Genomic DNA, 21,134 nt, shown 5'->3' with positions numbered 1-21,134 from the left:
AATCCACATCTAAGTGGCCCCATGCAGTTCAAAGCCATGTTGTTCAAGGGTCAAATATAGTCTTGCATAGCACTGAAAAATCATATCCTTTCGCATTAGTTACATTACCTTCAATTTGACATTTATTTGTCTCTAATTGCTTTCTGGACACTAAAATTGCAATCAATTCTACTAACTGAAATGATTATAATAAAAATGTCACATTAGGTGAAATTCATCTTTGTAGCTCAGCCATTTGCTATATTTACCCCTCCAATTTGCCGAAGAGAAAACCAGGTGCTTTGTGATTTCAGAACGTTGGTAACTTTCAGTCTTTCCTCCACCATGCTGCCAAATGGTTTCTCATTTGACTTACCGCAACCCCTGTACCCCTTATCTGTGGTTTCCCGTTCCAGTTTCAGTTAGCTGCAATCAGCCAGTCTGGAAGCAGATGATCCTCCTTCTGAAGTGTCATCAGAGGGTCCATAGCAGCCTAACACCCTATCACAATGCCTCCGACATTCACCTCACTTCATCTTCTCCTGTAGGTGTTCTATTATTTCACATCATCACCAGAAGAAGGTAAGTCCAGTACAATGAGATATTTTGAGAGAAAGACGCTACATTCACATAACTTTTATGACAGTATATTATTATCATTGTTCTATCTCATTAGTTATTGTTGCTAATTTCTTGCTGTGCCTAATTTATAACTAAGCTTTATCAGGTATATATGCATAGGGGGAAAAAAACCCGTATATATAGGGTTCCATACTCTCTGTGATTTCAGGTAACCACTGAGAGCCTTAGAACATATCCCTGTATGCAGAGGGGAGGACTATTGGATTTCTCATCATACCTTTCCAAAAAATAAATACCCCAAAGCTCCCTGCTTTCGGTGCCTTGATTACTTTCACTCTTCCATGATACACTCCGAAATTGTTTGTGGCTTGAATCGCCTTCCATCATGCCATTAAGAAAACTCCATAATCTTCCTACTTTTAATTATCTTGAGAGAATTGCTATTCAGTAGACACTGATATTTTACTGTAGCTTGGAATACCAAGACTCTCTCTTTGCAGACTTGTCTCTACCACTCATACATACTCTGTCCTACATCTAATTTCTTCCTTAGTGGTACTAATTCCTCTTATGCTGTAAGAAGTATATCATTTCTCCTTACAATTGTTTGTAAAATATTCTTGTCTCTCTAATTGCTGATATAACCATTTCTTTCTGTTGTCCCCCCTCTCATCAAGTTGTTGGCACATACTCCCCTAATATTTATAGCTTATGCAGATTTTAGCTATATCACTTCCTAGAATCTTCTCTCAGGTCAACAATCATTGTGATGTTTTCAAGATTGATAAATACGTTTCTGCCTTTAAGTTTCCTGAATCTATCCCTGTCATGTATTTTTAAGGAAAAAATCCAGTAGTGCATGGAAATACAGAAGTCTGTTGTTTGAAGTAAATTATCCAAAATAATTTTTCCCATTCTTAAATGGAACTTATTTGGCAAATGCATCCTTCTTATACCTTTATTTGATGAGGTAAAATAATATATGAGATCAGTAATCAACATGAGAAGGGCAGTATGGTTACTGTTTAAAGCACAGATTCTGGGCCAGGCTGCTTGGATTGAATTCTAGATAGGTACCACCTTCTAACCATGAGACTTTAAAAAAGTTACTTAACCTCTCTCTTCTTCAATCTTGCACTCTGGAAGATAAGGGTATTAGGACTGTTGAAAGTATTACATGGAATAAATACAGATAAAGCCCATCTTACAATGTCTTCTTGTTACAATTGTTTTGTAAGTGTTAACTATTTTAAGCTAATACAAGAGTGATGTGTGTTAATTTGATATGCCTTACACACTGCCATAATGCTTTGATGACTGAGACCAAAATGAGAAATCACCAGAGAGGAAATTTAGACAAATCATCATTCAATGTTAGTCAATATAAGGAATTACTGAACTGAAAGCCATGAGATGATGAAAGAATTTCCTCTTAGAATAAGAAGAAATTGTCATTAGTGAACAGGAAATAGACCGAAAGGTTCCTATTATTTGTAATAGCAAGAGATCTATCTTTTCAGATGCTGTGTGAAAGAAGTAGTCGCCACTCAGAAAGGAATTGCCTTTCTATTTCTTCCTTTAATCCATTGTCCAAAAGTTCACTCATTTATAGTCCCTTGAAGAAGCGGTAGACATTGAAATCAAAGCTGACTCCTACTTTCTGCAGGCAACAGAACCAGACTGAAAAAAATACACTGGTATTCTATGGACTCCTGAGTCAGCAAAATCTATGATACAATGAGGATCTGAGCATACTGGACTTATTTCTTCTTATGAGATTAGAGAGAATGATGAGTTTGAGGATGAATGAATGCCTATGTCGGTAAGTTAGTCTCCAAAGGCCTAGGGCCACTAATAGATACTTAAAAATATTAAATAAATAGCATTTTTTTCTCCTAGGCCACTAATATGAGATACTTCAAAATATTAAATAGATAACATTTTTTTCTCCATAAAAGAAATGTATTTGCTATCCTTCTTTGACTAAGTTTAAGCCATGTGATTTATTACACTGAAGAAGAGAAAGCAATTGAAAATATAGCGAAAAAGCATTAAAATAGATTGTCAACAATACCAATTTAATAGGAAAGAAAAGTAGATTTTTTTTTTTGATGTTGTTGTTTCCAGAACAAAGGTAGGAAAAGTGGAGGAGAGAGGGAAAAGTACAACAAATTATTTTACTGTTGTTCTTAAGGCTGAATCAATAGAAGGTGAGTATTCAGTGAAAAAAAAAAATCTCCTATAGGATGCAAGAGAGAATTCATAACTAACGGATGTTTAGTATACTGCTATGCATTTTGGTCTTTGGCAGGAGACTGTTATTAAGTCAAAAACAATGGCTTAACTGCTACACTTTCAAAAATAGAGCAATGTGTTTTTAGATAAATGGAAGCTAGAGTTTTTCTGTTCAGCTTTCCTATCACTTTGAAAGGATACAAACATTCCTGCTTATCCCCACTGTGAGCCAGAGGGCCCACCATTTGGTCCTGCAGATGGTGATAGGTTAATTTACCAGGAACTGATTGGGAAAGCATTCAAGGAAAGCATTCAAGCTTCAGAAAGAACCTTGGTTCTTTCTCACATGGTGCTAAGTCACTTGAAGGCAAACCCCAGAACTATGATAGTTCGGAGAGCATAGAACACTTCTTTCTTTTTTATAATAAATTTAATTTTTATTGGTGTTCAATTTGCCAACATACAGAATAACACCCAGTGCTCATCCCGTCAAGTGCCCGCCTCAGTGCCCGCCACCCAGCCACCCCCACCCCCCGCCCTCCTCCCCTTCCACCACCCCTAGTTTGTTTCCCAGAGTTGAGTCTTCATGTTCTGTCTCCCTTTCTGATATTTCCTACCCATTTCTTCTTCCTTCTTTTCTATTCCCTTTCATTATTATTTATATTCCCCAAATGAATGAGAACATATAATGTTTGTCCTTCTCTGATTGACTTATTTCACTCAGCATAATACCCTCCAGTTCCATCCACGTCGAAGCAAACATGTATGGATGCCCTGTGACCAGGTGTATGAGGGATGGAGATCAAGGTGAGTGAAAGCCTCAAGGTTAGCAGAATGATTAATTCAATCAGCCACCATGATGACACCTAAGATACTCTGCAAGCACAGAAAACATGGGAACCAATTAGTAAAAAGGGAAGCAGCTCTGATTAAGAATTAAAACTAATAAATATCAGGATGGCAAAAAGGCAACTTTATTCTAGGCAGCCTGGCTAAAGTCTTACAGATCTATGCTTCACTTTCGGTTGAAAGTAGCCATATAGATGTAGATTAAGGTTGCCAACTAAGACTTTTGATAATTTATTAGAAGGACAGTTAGCCTGTTGACTGTCCTTTCTGTTGCTTGGCATGTGGGCATTATAGATGGAATTAGAGGTACCTTCTTGTGACTCTAAAGTTAGAACCTCACAGTAATTATGGCAGAGGAGAAAGATAGATGTCTGGGTTCCTGAAGGACTACAGAGGTCCCATGCCAGCTGTGATCTGCTTTTTTCCAGAACTATCTCTGAACTGTCAATTTTTCAAATAGTTTCTGTGGGAGGAAAAAATAATTTAAGCCAATATTATTGGTGTTTCTTGTTTCTTAAGTGATGCAAAATTTGGTATCTAAAACTATGATGCTTCATAAATGTGGAATTTGCTTAATGGAAAGGCTGTGAGGTAAATAATAAGGATCAACAATTATCAGTCGGAAATTTCATGTGGAAATCTGGTGACCCTTGGAATTCATTGACAGACTATTTGATCAAAGTTTCACCTTCGTTTTTGTTTGTTTGTTTGTTTGTTTGTTTTGTTTTGCCTTGTGGTTCTTTTATTACTCAAAAAAAAAAAACCTTCTTTGTTTCATTAAGCTGATTCTGTGCTTATGCCTTCAACTCTTTCACAATGATTTTCTGCTTCTCAATAAGGAAAGCATGCTTGGTTCTGTCATGAATATATTTAGCACACATGGAACCATCATAGACCCTACTGACATTTTTTTTTTTTTTTTTTTTTTTTAGACAACCCTTTAAGAACTGTAGGTCTGACAGCATGAACTCCTCAAAGTCATCCAGGGCACATGCACATGAGGATTTTGGTGCTTTCCCAACTTTATACATTTTTGGTATAAATGTAAGCAATTCTATTACCACGGGTTTGAGACAGCCTAGTTTTTGTTACACTCTGTATTGCAGGACAGCCTATGATGGTATGTCCAAAGCTGGACCATTCTGAATGCCTACGGATTTTGTCCTGAGAGGAGGCGCCTTCCTTATTTTGAATAGCAGACTGAATCATCAGGATGCAGCACTAAGATGCATGTAAGAAAAGATTCATGGGATGCCTGGGTGGCTCAGTGGTTGGCTTGGGTCATAATCCCTCAAGGAGCCTGCTTCTCCTCCTGCCTATGTCTCTGCCTCTCTCTCTCTGTCTCTCATGAATAAATAAAATCTGAAAAAAAAAAAAGATTCAGAGTATTGGTGCATATTGAATATTTGTTCTGTGTTTAGCAAACTTCTATAAAACAGAGAAGTCAGAGTACAGCTAGTCACTTTCTAAGGTAAGGGAAATTATAACACTCTTAAGGGACTCCTTTATATTATTAAGGGAGACAAAGTTGAGAGAGTCAACCCTCGAGTATTGCAGGGTTGAAGAACCGAACTGATTGGGAAAGCATTCTTTTCTCAGAATTCCCAATTCTCATTGGGAAAAGTTTCTTTTCTCCAGTCTGAAATGATTAGCAACGGTTACAAGACAGGAGCCTAACCGGGAGATAAAGTGACATGGCACATGGTAGCTATTTTTTTTTTTTTTAAAGACTTTATTTATTTGACAGAGAAAGTTCGCAAGCGTTGTGGGGGGAGGGGGGATGGTAGACAGGAGGCAGAGGGAGAAGTCTCCTTCCCAAGGCGGCCCTCTGCCCTCATGAAGGAGGGGCCTGATGCGGGGCTCAATCCCAGGACTCTGGGATCATGACTGAGCCAAAGGCAGACGCTGAACCAACTGAGCCACCCAGGCGCCCAGGTTGTTCAAATGCTGGATATTTAAAGAAGATTTAACTGATCATTTTAAAGGCAAAAATGTTTCATTACAACTACTGTGTGACTGCCTGGAGAGCAAAGTTAGACCCAATTACCCCTGGAATCTCCAAGATTCCCTGAGCTTTGCCTGGTAAAATAAAGACATAATAAATAAATAAATAAATAAATAAATAAATAAATAAATAAATAAATTTCCATTTTTATTTAAATATTCGATATTTATATATATATAATAGGTAAACTACTAAAAGGGCATATAAATATTTGTATTTGATAAAGATACAGCATAGGAGGTAGAATGAAAAATATTTAAACTATGGCTCAAACACACCATTTAAGTGTATAGGATTGGCCAGTTACCACTTTAGTGTGCATTTTAAATGTGTTGTCTGCTACACCATGTCGAATTACCATGATCTGTGGTTTAATCTTGGCAATACTCTACCTTCAGTAAGTGTTACGTATTATTTATTTTGAGATATTTCAGGCATGAGAAAGAGAATTATATAAGTAATCATATTATATATGATATATGTTATATACATGTTATACACGTTATGATAAAAAATATATTATTATAAAATAATATAAACAATGGGTAACCACTGCTCAGACTAAGAAAAAAACTTCTATAAGCACAGTTGAAATCACAGTTCACATTCATCCCCCTCACTACCCACTCCTGTCAGAGCTAACCATAATCCTTAATTAATTTTTTAATTATTTTCATCTATATTATACATTTGCTACTTATGTACATGTCTCTAAATAATTTTCCATATAAATAATACCCTACACTTAAGCCTTCCTGAAAATTCTCTTACTCAACTTCATATGCTTTAGGTTTATCCAATTTAATAACTGCGAATCAAGTTCACCATTTTCACTACTAGGTAGATTTCCACTCGATGACTTTACCAAATCCACTAGTTTGGGATTTTATTATTGCTAATGTTGTTTTGCTCTAGCAAAAACTTCTGACACAAACGCTATTCCTATGTTGTTGTTTTTTTTTTCTTGTACACTTGTGGAGAGTTTCTTTATGCTATATACTTTGAGCCATAGAGTGTGGGGGTCACAGGGTATGCACGTATTTAACTCAATAAGAATTTCCAAATTGTTCCCCAAGATGGCTGTAAAAACTTCCACTTCACCAGCAATAATAGATAGGATTTTCTATTTCTCTATGTCCTTCCCAAGACTGTTTTTCTTAAACATTTAAATTCCTGTCTAGTTTAGGGGCATGACAGGTAGTTAATTGTGGTCGAATTTTTCTTATCCATAACTTCTGATGAAGTTGAAAATCTTTTCACATATTTATAGGTTCTATAGCCCGCTCAAGAAAGTGAGTTTGTACATTTTGCCATTTCTGCAATTTAACATTTTTCCATCTTATTTTTTATTGATAGGAGAGTATTTTGAAGTTGTGATACTAATTCTCTGCAAGTTGTATGCATTTCAAAAATATTCTTCTAGCCTAGAACTTAGCTTTCAGTCTTTTTAATGCTATCTTCAGACCATGATTATCATATTTTTCTACATGTTTTCTGTTTTCAGATATATTAATAAATACTCCATACCCTACATGAAGTAGGAAGAATATTCATATTCTCTATTAATCTTTTTTGTTATCTTACATAGAACTATTTAATACCCAGAGATTTTATATATCATGCAAAGTAAAGATTCACTCTAAAATGGAAAACTACCTTTCACATGACTAGTTGACTCTTTTTTTCTTTTCTTTCTTTTCTTTTCTTTTCTTTTCTTTTCTTTTCTTTTCTTTTCTTTTCTTCTTTTTTCTTTTCTTTTTCTTTTTTCTTTTCTTTTTTAAAGTTTCATTTATTTCTTAGAGAGAGATAGAAAGTGTGCAGAAGGAAGTGGGACAGAAGAGAGAGAAAATCCTCAAGCAGAGGATTTAAGCAATATATGCAATCCTCAAGCATATATTTATGCTTTTAAATAAATTGTTATATAGTATTCAAATGAATGATGAGAATATATTTGCTGTTAGAATCATGTGCACTGATAAATATTATAAAAAGAATACCTTTAATAAATATTACTGGCTCCAGAATTTAAAAAATGCACTTAAATGCACTTGTTTTCAAGTGCATTTCTATATACATCATATTGTAAATTTATTTTAAAAGTATGTTTTCTTATTCTTTTTTTATATAGTGAATAGGGGTATAATTAATGGCAAAATGATTTTTGTAGCCAAGGAACCAACTTAAAATCTTATCTACTCTACTAATATATTAGTATATTATCATTATGTCTTCTTCAGTCCCTGTAATAGTTCTTATCTTTGTCTTCCTGAATTGACTAAGGCCTCAGATATAATGTTGAGTGTGGTAGGAAGAGATATTTGTTCCCATTCTTTACTTTTAAAGAATATGCTTCAAGGTTTCACCATTAAATACTATGTTGTTCTTTATTAGCTTTGCAAAGTGTCCTACTATCTTTAGTTTGCCATATGCTTTCATGATAAATGGGTATTGATTGTCAGTAAAGGACTTTTCAGCAACATACCTAATTATACATTTTTCTCTAATTTTATTTAATTTTTTTCTTTTTTATTATTTTTTAATTTAAATTCAATTTGGCAACATATACTATAATACCCAGTGCTCATCATATTGTGTGGCCTTCTTAATTCCTGTTACCCAGTTACCCCCCAACCTTTAATTTTAAATAAGGAAAATTATATAGGTAGATTATTTAATAGATATCCATCCTTGCATGCTGGGATGAACTGTACTTGATCAGAATATACTATATTTAATATATTGCTCGGTTAATTTTTCTAAAATTTATGGGATGCTTCCCTTTGTTCATACTAGCATTAACCCTATGATGACCACAGCACTTTCTGCCAAAAAAAAAATGAAAAAAGAAAAAAAAAAGAAAAATTTGGGAACACACAGTATATAAAGTTTTCAAGGTGTTTTACATGGCTCTCACTTAAATTTCATAACAGCTTTATAAGGGAGGTGGTCTTTAGGACTCACTTTCAGCTAAAATTTAAGGAGGTAAAATAACTTTCTCAAGAAATAAAATTGATTAAAGAGAAGGGCAACCTTTGGAAAGACTCAATTGTGTTATCTATTAGGAACTTCTTTTGTTTTAGGCCTATTGAAATGTTATATTATTCAAAAAGTCTTTATATGTACCTAACATTTTTTTATCCTTTCTGTGTTTGCCTTTCTTCTTCTTTTCCTTCTTATTTTTCTTCTTTTAGATTTTACTTATTTATTTTAGAGAGAGAGAGAGAGCAAGAGCAGCACAGGAGAGAGAGGGAGAGGGAGAGTCTTAAGTGGAACTGTGCTTAGTGTGGAGCCTGACATGGGGCTCTATCTCATGACCCTGAGATCACAACCCAAGCCCAAACCTGATTTGGTCGCTTAATTGACTGCACCACCCAGGGGCCCCTGCTGTCCATATTCTGAAAATTATGCCTCTAAAACTTACCCATTCCCTTCATTTTACTTTGTAAAACAACTAAATGTGTACTTATGCATTTAGCTGAATGTAAGCTCCAGAAAGAATGTCATTAACTGTCCCTTATCTGTTTTTTGAAACTGAATGAGTGCTTTGCATGTTGCTTTGTAAAGATATAATGATTACCAAACATATATTTTTGCAGTGAATTGAATTATTCTTCCTTGAAGCTAGAGTTTATATTTTGGAGAAGTTGTTGATTTTTCTTGTACTGTATAAGAGAGAAAATTCCCTTGAGTAGTGAAGGAGAAAATTAGTTTAGAAGAGAAACAAAGTAATTAACATAGGATATAAAACAAGCAATAAAGACAGCCAGAATATAACAAACATAATGAAATTAAAATGGCATTAAGGGAAATATCAAAGTCATAAGAATCAAAAATGGTAAACTAAAATTGCAAATTTATTAAATTGTATATAATCAACATTCTAAAAATAATATCTTACAAAGTATTTCTGTAGGCTCTGTTGGGTAAACTTACCAGAAAGTGAGATAATTCAAGATCCCAAGAAAAAAGAATGAGAAAACCAAAGGGAAAATGCAGTACTTTCTCAGCCCAGGGAAATGACTGTGAAGACCACAGGAAAGAGAGAAAGGAAATAGACATAGAAGCATCAGAATCTCTCTCATTTCTGTTGACTAGTTCCATTTTATTATACAAAATCTTTTTTTTTTATTACTGTTTCTTTGCAAACAACTGCAACTTGGAAATCACAGTATAAGAAATAAAGTGTTTCCCCATCTCCCTTCTTATATTGTTTTTCATTTTTATCTTAATAAAATGAGTAATGCTGTGCAATTATAATTCAGATTGTATTTATTGTTGCTTTTTATGAAGATAAGCATCTATTAAGAGTTTACATTTGAGGCACAATTGGATCACAATGCCCACATGTCATTTATTTCATTTACCTTTTTTTTTTTTTAATTTTTATTTATTTATGATAGTCACAGAGAGAGAGAGAGAGAGAGAGAGAGGCAGAGACACAGGCAGAGGGAGAAGCAGGCTCCATGCACCGGGAACCTGACGTGGGATTCGATCCCGGGTCTCCAGGATCGTACTCTGGGCCAAAGGCAGGCGCCAAACCGCTGCGCCACCCAGGGATCCCTCATTTACCTTTTTTAAAGATACATTCACATCCTTAATTATATAACAGCGTATTTTTTTGTATATTCATATTTCCCTTTGGAGGGAAAAATATATATAAAAACATGGAGGCAGATATCAACATAAACACAGACCTCATAATCATGGAGAGAAGTTGGATGAGGCATTTTTGAGAACAACAAAATACAAAATCACAGTACTAATTACAATTACAAAAGCATTATGGAGAAAATAAAGTTCAGTTGCAAATTTCAGAGACTGTTTCATAATCTGCATGTTAAAAGATCTATCAAAAAAATCTATCAAATTAGAAAAGCTAGAAGTCGGGTGGGACATGCCTATGAGCAAACATGTAACTTATAATGGTAGCTAAAATTGATATGCTATCGAATGTTAAAAATATATCCAAAATAGCTATTTCATAGAAGTGAGAACCTGAATATATTGGTCAGGTGATAAGAGGTTTTAAAAGTTGAGAAACTAGTGTGATGTCATTTCTGCTGCATTATCAATTCTTAGGATGCAACCCACCTTGAGTAGGTGACTGCAACCTTAGTTGGAAATAGTCTTTGCAAGTGTATTCACGTTAAGACGAGGTCATATAGGTATAGGGAAGGCTCTATTCCAATGACTGGCGTCCTCGTAAGAGAAGGATTATTTGAACACACAGACATTGGGAGAATGTCATGTGACAAAGGACACAAAGACTGGAGTGAAGCAGCTGTGAAGGAACACAAGGATTGCCCCAAAGCACCAGAAGCTGGGAAAGGAGCAAGGAACAGATTCTCCCTCATAGCCTCTAGAAGGAATCAAGTCTGCAACTGCCTTGATTTCAGACTTCTAACCTCCATTAACTGTGAGAGAACTAATTTCTGTTGTTTTAAATCACCCCGCTCATAATCATTTGTTATGGCAGCTGTAGGAAACTAAGTCAGATCCCTATCTCACATCCTATGTGAAAATTAATTCCAAGTTGCTCAAATAATGTCTTTTTTATTTTAAAATAAACAGATTTTTGACCAGAAGTTACAAAGAAATACATAGGGAGATCCTGTGCACCCCTTTATCCAGCTTCTCCTTCTTCTAATATCTTGCTAAATTGAGTACAGCAACAAAACTAGGAAATTGATATTGGCACAATCCATAGATCTCATTCAGAACTCATCAATTATACATGGACTCATTTGTGTTTGTTTGTGTGTGTGTGTGTGTGCATTTAGCTCTGCACAATTTTATCACAAGTGTAGCTTTGTATACCCCCACAATCAAGATCTGTATCATCACAAATCTCCTTCAAGCTACACTTTTATAGCCACACCCAGGCCTATTTCTTTCCCTAAGCTCTGGTAACCACTAACCAGTTCTCCATCTCTATAATTAGGTTATTTAATGAGTGTCACATAAATGAAGTCATGCACTATGTATCCTTTTGATATTGGCTTTTTCACCCCACATAATTTTCTTGAGGCTTATTAAAGTTGTAGTATATGTCAATAGTTTGTTTCTTTTTATTGCCAAATAGAATTCTGTGGTGTGGATATACCATAGTTATTGAACCATTCATTCAATGAAGAGCATTTGGGGAATTTCAAGTTTCAAATTATTAAAAATGAGCCGGCTATGAACATTTATGACAAGACTCTGGTTGAAAGTATATTTTCATTTCTCTGAAATAAATCCCCAGAAGGGAAATAGCTGGGTCATATGTTAAGTCAATTTTTGGTTATAAAAGATACTGTTCAACTATTTCTCAGAGGAGCTGGCCCACTCTAAATTCTCATTTATGAGTGATCAAATTTCTCCACATTCTTACCAGCATTTAGTGTTATCACTGTTTTTTTATTTTAGCCATTCTGATTGGTATATAGTAGCACATTATTGTGGTTTTAATTTACATTTTCCTGGTAATGAATTTGAATATATTTTCATGTGCTAATTTACCATCTGTATGTCTTTTTTATTAAAATGCCTATGCAAATCTTTCACCCATTTTCTAATTGTATTGTTTTTTCAGTGTTGAGTTTTGAGAATTCTTTACATGGTAGATATATAAGTTGTTTGTTGAGTATAAAACTAACAAAAGTATTCAACAAGTCTGCAGCTTGACTTCTGACAATACCACAGTCTTGATTAGTGTAGAATGAATATGGTAGTCTCTTCAAATATTAAGTCTTTCATCACCATTTGATAGTTTTTAGCATACAATCTCGGGTAGATTTTTTTTTAGGTTTCTACACAATTATTTTCTTTGGTAGAATTGGGAATGATATTGAATTTTTTATTTTGTTTTCCCACTGTTTATTGTATGTATGTAGAAATGCAATTGGCTTTCATGTAATGATTTGAATCAAATGACTCAGTTCTAGTTTTTTTTTTTAATTTATTTTCTGTAGATTCCTTGGGATTTTCTACATACACAATCATATTATCTGCAAGCAGTTTTATTCTCTTTTCCTCTTTTTCCAATTTGTTTTCCTTGTATTTCTTATTTTTTTTTCTTATTGCAGTGGCTAGAAGTTCTGGGATTATGTGAATAAGAGTGCTAAAAGCAGAGATCCTTGCTCTGTTCCTAATTCTGGAGAGGAATCATTTATTTTTTCATCATTAAGCATGAAGTTAGCTCTAGATTTTTTTTTTTATGATATTAAGGAAGTTCTCCTCCATTCTTAATGCACTAAGAGTTTTTAAACCATGAACGAATATTGAACTTTGTCAAATGCTTTTCTGTGTCAATTGATATCATGCCTTTCTCTTTTTAATCTGTTTATATGGTGTACTGCATTGTTGATTTTCAAGTACTGAACCACCCTTCCATACTCAAAATAAGTGTCACTCATCATGGTGTATTTTTATATTCAAATAAATTATTTATATACATATATTTAAAAGTTATTCAAAGTTAAAAGTTTTGAAAATTATATATTTATAGAAATATATAAAAGTCACATTTGATTTGCTAAATTTTTGTTGAGAATTTTGCATCTATATTCATAAATGGTATTGGGACCATATCAGCTCCCTCTTGAAAGAAAGCAAGATGACTGTGAGTGAATATTTAGGGTGCCTCACTAAGCTGGCAGGGTGGAGCAGTGGGGAAGAGGTGGTGGTGATTTCCATTACTTAGATTGTTGAAATGAAAGAAGGAAAAATCACTAGGGGAGAAATAAGAAACCAATGTATGTAATATTGGACGTCTTATTTTTTATCTTGAGGAGTAAACAAATGGAGATTTATTTTTTAATAATGTTATGAATTATTTAGGTTTCTTGGAGTTCTAAAACTTTGGGTCATTGCTTTAAATATTTTAATTAATTTAAGACATAGAATGGAGAAATTAAAATAAGAAATTAAAAATCCTCCACCCAAATTAGCTCAATTATTGAAACGTTTATTAGTTATCTTTTCAAATTTCTTTAGAACCATATATACAGTGATTAGGTATTACTCAGATTATATTTAAGCTACTATGCAATATTTTCCCATGATACTCCTTTTGATAAATAGTAAGGCAATATTTCAGCTGTCAAAAATATAGATTTGTGTTGAAATTACAATTTTCAGTGTAGCTCCTCAAGCAACTTATAAGAAAAATATCTTAAATACACCTCCAATGAATATCAAAACAATTTAATGATTCTATAATTTAGAAGGTAAAGTACAACCTGAGACATACATTTCAAAAAGAAATATGTCAATTCAGAGTAGTCAGACTCAAATAACTTTTTGTCAGAAGTCATTAAATTTAATTATCATGGCTTAACACTTGAATTGCACTTACCTGAACCATTTTTAATGACAAATTGAAAAAAAAATAGTTACCATAAATAACTTACTCTCATCTACTTTTACTCCCCATGCCAAGTAGTAATTCTGGTATTTAATTATATGTACGAACAATATTTTCACAAAATCTAATGCTGATATGTAAACATCAGTTAGACGATATTTGTAAAACTTTAGATGTTAATTTATAATTTTATGCTCTACAAATGTTTGCATAAATAATAGATTGGAGTGTTGCTGTTTCCATGATCTTTGTTTAATTAGAAACACTCTTGGCAATTCAACATAATAGGAGGAAAAAAATGACAGATAATTTCTTCTTTGCATTAAATGTAATTATATAAGCTGTCTAGAAAGTAAATTTTCAAAAATCTTCCTATGACACTGTAGATTTTCTGTACCATATAACAAGAAATGACTGTGTTTAATTTTGTTATAAAATATTCATAATTCATTTTAATAGTTTCAGAAAGAGAAGACTACTGGTACTATTGAAGGGAGGTGTTAATAACATACAGACATTCCCTTATGTCTCTCTCACGCACACATACACACACACACACAAATGAAATTCTCTTTCTTCTAGACATACACAGAAGAGAAATGGGAATGGAAATTGCCAATTTAGAATACTCATTATGAACCTATAAAGAAAACAGGGGTAAAATATGGTATTGAAATTTAGGATTAATTAAGTTCTCTCTTATAAACCTATGTGTACATTACCACACCCTACACATAGGTACAGACAATTTAGTAAGAGAATGAAAAGAAGGCCCTGCATCCTAACACAAAATCTTCCATAGAATGTAAATACATTCTCAGGGTACAAGTAGGGCAGTTCGTGGGCCTACACCCACCTCATATCAGAGTCCTCTATATTATAACACTATTTAACACCTGACGCTAGAGAAGGAGCTATCGGTTAACAAGTTCTGTCTAGTAACATACAGCTTCCAGTCAAAATTGTTATTCTCACATTCTTAAAAAAATTAGATTTAAAAAATGTAACTTTAAAAATCTGAAATTAGATTTTAAAAAGTCTGGCCAGAAAGAAAGGCCAGAATAAACAAAGAGAAAATCTATCTTCAAAGGCAAATAGTGTTATCATAAGGAGGTGTGTGTGTGTGTGTGTGTGTGTGTGTGTGTGTGTGATTAAGAATTTTCAGAGAGGGGCAGGCTGGGTGGCTCAGCAGTTTAGCGCTGGCTTCAGCCCAGGGTGTGATCCTGGAGACACAGGATCAAAGCCCACATGGGGCTCCCTGCTTCTCCCTCTGCCTCTCTCTGTCTCTCTCTGTCTCTCATGAATAAATAAATAAAATCTTAAAAAAAAAAAGAATTTTCAGAGAATCTTAATATGTTCACGACTGCAGAAATTCTAAGTTGCTAACAGTAGTACAGAGAATTGGGAAAGAAGAAGAGAGTATAAGGGAGCACTTTTGAAGAATGAAAACACCACAGAAATGTCCACAACAAAAAGGATATTCTATAAAAGGGCAAGAAACTCACTGAGCACTAGGTATCATAAATAAATAAATAATAAATAAATAAATAAATAAATAAATAAATAGTAAAGTCACTCAAAGGAAAATTAATTTAGAATGTAACACATTAAGGGTGAAAAGAATATTTAAACCTTTTCAGACAGAAGATGATAAAACAAGAGACAAATAGACTCCCAAGAAGCAAGCATCAGAATTGCCTCATACTTCTCACTAGGGAGTAGAGATGTTAAGAAACACAAGTGCAAGTTCTCAAAGCAGGAGAGAGAGAGAAGGGAATAAAATCTAGATTTCTTTTTTTTTTTAAGATTTTATTTATTTATTATGAGAGACACAGAGAGAGAGAGAGAGGCAGAGAGACAGAGGGAAAAGCAGGCTTCAGCAGGGAGCTTGATGTGGGACTCAATCCTGGGACTCCAGGATCACGACCTAGGCCAAAGGCAGGCCCTAAACTGCTGAGCCACCCAAGAATCCCCTAGATTTCTATATCACATGAAATATTGAACATTTTTCATTAACAGAATATCACCGAACATTTACTTGCATGAAAATGTCTTCTCAAGGAAATGATGTACATATTGACTTCAGAAAATGATAATAAAAACCAAGAACTAGATTTTTATTTTCTTATGGTCTTAATTCTCAACTTCCCTGCAGCAGTTGCTCTCCAACGTCAGCAGTAGGGAACCGTGGCATTGGCCAGTTAACGTAAAAAAAAAAATTGGCTATGGGGACAAGTTGAAATTCTGTCAATTAAAACTATATGATAAATTGACTTTTAGGAAATGACTCGCTTGTCATATAAAATATATTAAAACATATGGTTTTATTAACAAGCAAAACCAAATTCAATCCAAAAGTATCGGTTGTTGATTATAATGTTACAACATACAGTCATTGCCCAAAAAGATGTAAACAGAACATAAGAATGATTTTAAGAGTTAGAAGATGTAAAAATTAAAAATACATTTGATGTTTACACTAGGAATATTTAGTTTGGAAAGGCACTGCTCTATGACATTAAAAAACCTGAAGAACAGGTTCTCTCTCTCTCTCTCAAATAAATAAATAAAATCATTTTTTATATTAAATTATTTTTTATTAAAAAATTGTTTTAATAAGTAAATCTTAAAAAAAAATCCTGAAGAAAAACAAACAAAAAACACTAAAAAGCCTACACCTTAGGGTCTAAATTGAAAAACAGTTATATAATAATATTAATTAACTAATATTCATCGATTTCCAACTTTATGAGTCAAGCTACAGAGAAAACACAAGACTTTAATTCTGCTTGACACAATAAAATATGCATATTTTATCATTTACAGTGAAAGTCAAGCATAGAGGCAATAACATGCTCATCTCACAAAAGGGAAATTCAAAAGATAATATTTACATGCATTAAACAAATTAGAGTTTTCAGCAGTTAAAAACAACTAACAAGGATAATCAATTGAAAAATTTGAAGGTGGTAAAATTACCAAGAACTGGTGAGAAAGTTGGAGGTGGAGAAATAATAGCTGATACATTACAGCCCAAAGACAACAAAATAATCTTCATCTGATGAATTAAACAATAGCAATATAAGTATACATGTTGTATTTGTAAAAGCAAGCACCAAAACAGCCATAAACAGGTACAATTAAAGCCCCAGTGAGTATAGTTGGCCATGCAGAAGGTTAATGCAAGAAATTGCTAATTTCTAACTCTATCAATAACATTTGCCTTTATTTTTAAAAAACTATGTGTACCACTTTGATATACTTTTTAGAAGTTAAGAATGGCCTAACTTTTAATGGTACTTATTTACTGTAAGATAACCTTTGTTAAATTGGTGTTAAACTAAACTAATAGTTCTGATAATTTAAAAATTGCTAAATTTCATCCTTTACATTACTTTCAGAATTTTTGAGCTTTCTCGAAAATACTTTTGTTAATGTTTTAATATATCAAATATTACTTTTATGTTATAAAATGTAACTTATATTTTTCTGAAGTTAAAAATGTATAACTATATATACAGTTATATATATTTATGTATACAAATATATATAGTATATTTATAGCTATATGTTAAATATATATATATATATATGTATATATATTTATCAGCAGTGCTATTCCAAACTAAATATTCCTAGATATAGGAATATTTTATATATATATAAAATGAATTCCACCTACAAATATTCTTCCTGGGTTCTATGAATTTAGGTTCTGAACCTTAAAACCCCAGAAAATAGTAAGTCTGTTAATAATGGGAGTTAGCATTATTAATTAATTAAGTATGATGTGTCAGACACTATGGTAATGGCTTTGTATGCACCACCATCTCATTTATTAATCATAATAGCTTTCTCACTTAGGAATTCTTATGACCTCTGTTTTAAATACAAAGAAATAGAGGTTAAAGAGGCAAAATAACTTGCTCAAGATCTATTCAGTTAATAAATATTTATTATACAGACCCTAAACCAAATGTTTGGTACCTATCAATGGAAAAAAAAAAAAAAAAACACCAAAACCTTTGCCATCATGAGGCTTACATTCTATTGGGTGGTACAGTAATTTAAAAACTATACTATATGTTGGCAAATTAAATTTAAATTTAAAAATGTAAAAAAATAAATTTGGCCAAGAAGAAAAAATAAATAAAATTAAAAATAAGTCAAATAAATAAACTGTATAGTTTTTTTTATAAGATTGTAAATACTATGAAAAAATGTATAACATAAAGCTGATGAGTAGGGCAATTGCAATTTTAAATATGGTGGTCATGGCAGGCTATTGGGCACCAGAAACAGGTTTTTATCCAGGTTCAGTTCAGGTATCTCTTTTAAACTTTTTCTATCCAACAAAATTAACAACTTTAGATTCTATTCTATCATTGAACTTGGTTCTTATACTAAGGACCAAATATTTTTCAGAAAGATCCCTCTGATGGTCCTGTGGAAGATACACTAAACAATTAAAAAAAAAAAAAAAAAGGGAAGAAAACCGGTCACATAAGAGTCATTGTGCCACTGCTGCTAAAAAAAAAAAATGGCAAAGAAAGCTCCAAGATCAAATACCAAGTGCCAAAATGCCAAGCCCTTATGTAAAAGCTAAAAGTAATTGTCTGAATCTTCTACCTTTTGAATCTATTATTATGCCCAAAAAGGATGTTACCAATCATATTAATTTGCCTATCAAAGCTATAAGATCCATCAGCATTAAACCCCAGCCCAGACCTACCAATATCACAGGATCCAGAAACCAAAGTTGGAGACACCAAAACTTCCAGGCAAAAGACAGACTTAAGGATGAATTTCTTCTAACTTAAATCATCAGCCTTCCAGCAATAGTCAACAACAGCATGAAACTGGATCCTCCACTACTGAAGAAGTGTCTAGAAAAACTGTGGGGTCACTTAATATATAGCCCCAAAAACTGCAAAGAAGCAGGTGGCAGATCAAGGAAATGTTAAATGTGCAGACTCTGTGGACAATAACCATGTTGAAAATGAATCATTGAATACTTTCTAAAAGAGATAAACACAAAGAGACTTGCCTAAAACTTTCCCAGACTGAAAGGAAGCCAAATCCTGAATTACAGACAATAGGTAAACCAAAGATTATCTCTTATAATCAAACCAAGAGCAGTTTGGCTCCTAAATAAGCCTTGGGCAAAATTTCAGGGAATAGTGCTATTCTGAAAGACAAGAGTTAATAAAGAATTTGTTAGGGAACCACAAATTAGGATTCCACCACAAAAGCCACAGCAACTTTTGAGAGGAACAAATCTTGCAAGAACAGGAGAAAAATTCTCAAAGACAGTTCTTTCTCATTATGTTCAACCCCTTAGTAGGACTCTAAAATCAAAGAAACCAGTCATCAAGGACATAAAGGTTAATGGAGATAAATACAAAAGACCAAATGAAATTAAGTTACAGTCACACACTGCTACTGAACAAAATATAAAGCAATCCAAACCCTGGACATGCCCCAGTGTGTTTCAGGGAGGCTATAGCAACAGACATTCAAACAAGAAGCAGGATCAAAAATCCACTAAATCTGTTTTAGGTCTCAGACATCTTGTGCACTACAAAATACCAAAAGCCATAAGCTAAAGTCCTAATTTGATAGTTGGAAATTTTAGTTCAGTCATTCCAAGCACCCCTAACATAATAGCAAATGGCATTAGTGGGAATAAATCCAGTGGCAGCTATCAGCAAAAAGTTAGAATTATTTTCTCAACAAGACAGCTCCCAAACCTCAAGCTGGTGACCAAACTGTAAATGCAAAAAGAGTCCCATATAGGACAAAAAACTAATCCAAATATTAAGAAGATGATCACAGCAGAGGATAGAAGGAAACAACTAGAAGAACGGCAGAAATCTAAGGGAGAAACAATCTATAAAGGACCTCTTACGGAACTTAAAGAAAAAAGAAAAATAATAGAGAAAATTAATATTTCATCCTGGAAGAGAATGGAAAAGATGAAGAAAAGAAAGCACAACTTGACCTGTCCTATAAAACTCACAACACTCTAACAGAATTGGAGCTCGTTGAAGGGGGTGTACTTTTTAATGGTATATTTACCATATTGTCCGGTGTTCCTGAGGCTGAAACATTTGCTAAATTCTAGATCTGCGACGCAAAGTTGTTGGCCAGTAAAGGCACCTTTGATGTTCCTGGGTGGGCTGTAGGAAGAAGGAAAACACTGATACAAGAGTTGGAAGAAGGCGTTCTTCATAATGGCAAGACCCCAACAGAATAACAGAAGGAGTTACTTCGGCCTCTATAGTTGCAGAAATGAATATAACATCAATAGAAGAGTGGGCCAATAAGGCAGGATCTGAAACTTCTTGTCTTTCTCTAAAAGAAAAGAGTTTACACCAATACTTCAAATAATCAAGGCAGAGCAGGATAATCATCCTGGTATCAAATTACAAATCACCTCAACCCTAGAATAAGTGTAATGCCAAAAGTGCAAGACATGAAGCTCATCACTCCTATATGGCATTTGCAAGGACTGAATGAGCTGTGTCCCACTATCTAGAAGTGTTGGGAAGACATGACTTAGAAGTGGCTTCCCTTATTAAGATTAAAAGTAGGAGAAAGAGAGTATTATGTATTCCATAAAAATGAAGCTTTGCCTATAAACATTAGACTTTAAAATCTTTGAGCCATAATTTCTCAATGCCTTTAAAAAAAAAAAAGCATTTCAGAGCTTCCATGAAAAAAGAAAAAAACCCTTGTCTAGGCGACATGGAAAAAACTATGTAATGGACAGGGAGATTATGGGCTCTCAGGATTTAGTAATTCACTGGGCTTACTCTCAAATTTAATATCCTCACAGGACTGTCTTTGTTTTATTTGCTTAAGGCTATAGCTGGCCACAGTTTTATAGCATACATAATTTTTAAACTATTGAATATTAATTTACCCTACAAGTATGGTAAAAATTTTCACTTTTTTGATCTACTTTACTCTCAACATAGTTCTTTTTTTATATCAAAAATTGGTGCCACGTATGATACACTTTCCTTCCTGCCTCTGCCTTAGCAGAGAAGGTGAGTCTTTCCAGTTGAGCTTAGAAGCTAAGCCTTCCCAGCTAGATGCCATGTGATGGTCTGGTCAAAAACCCTCATTTTACAG

The 21,134-nt window shown here is 33.6% G+C and overlaps 1 pseudogene; it reads left to right on the top strand.

Annotated features, from left to right (window-relative positions):
* The first annotated feature begins 334 nt into the window (after positions 1-334).
* Positions 335-20,652, top strand: LOC119864417 (annotated as a pseudogene).
* The last annotated feature ends 482 nt before the right edge of the window (positions 20,653-21,134 follow it).

Source organism: Canis lupus, chromosome 19, assembly GCF_011100685.1.
Source record: "Canis lupus familiaris isolate Mischka breed German Shepherd chromosome 19, alternate assembly UU_Cfam_GSD_1.0, whole genome shotgun sequence".
Lineage (NCBI taxonomy): Eukaryota > Metazoa > Chordata > Mammalia > Carnivora > Canidae > Canis > Canis lupus.
The sequence above is the reverse complement of the archived record's forward strand: the minus strand, read 5'-3'. Positions and strand labels throughout refer to the sequence as shown.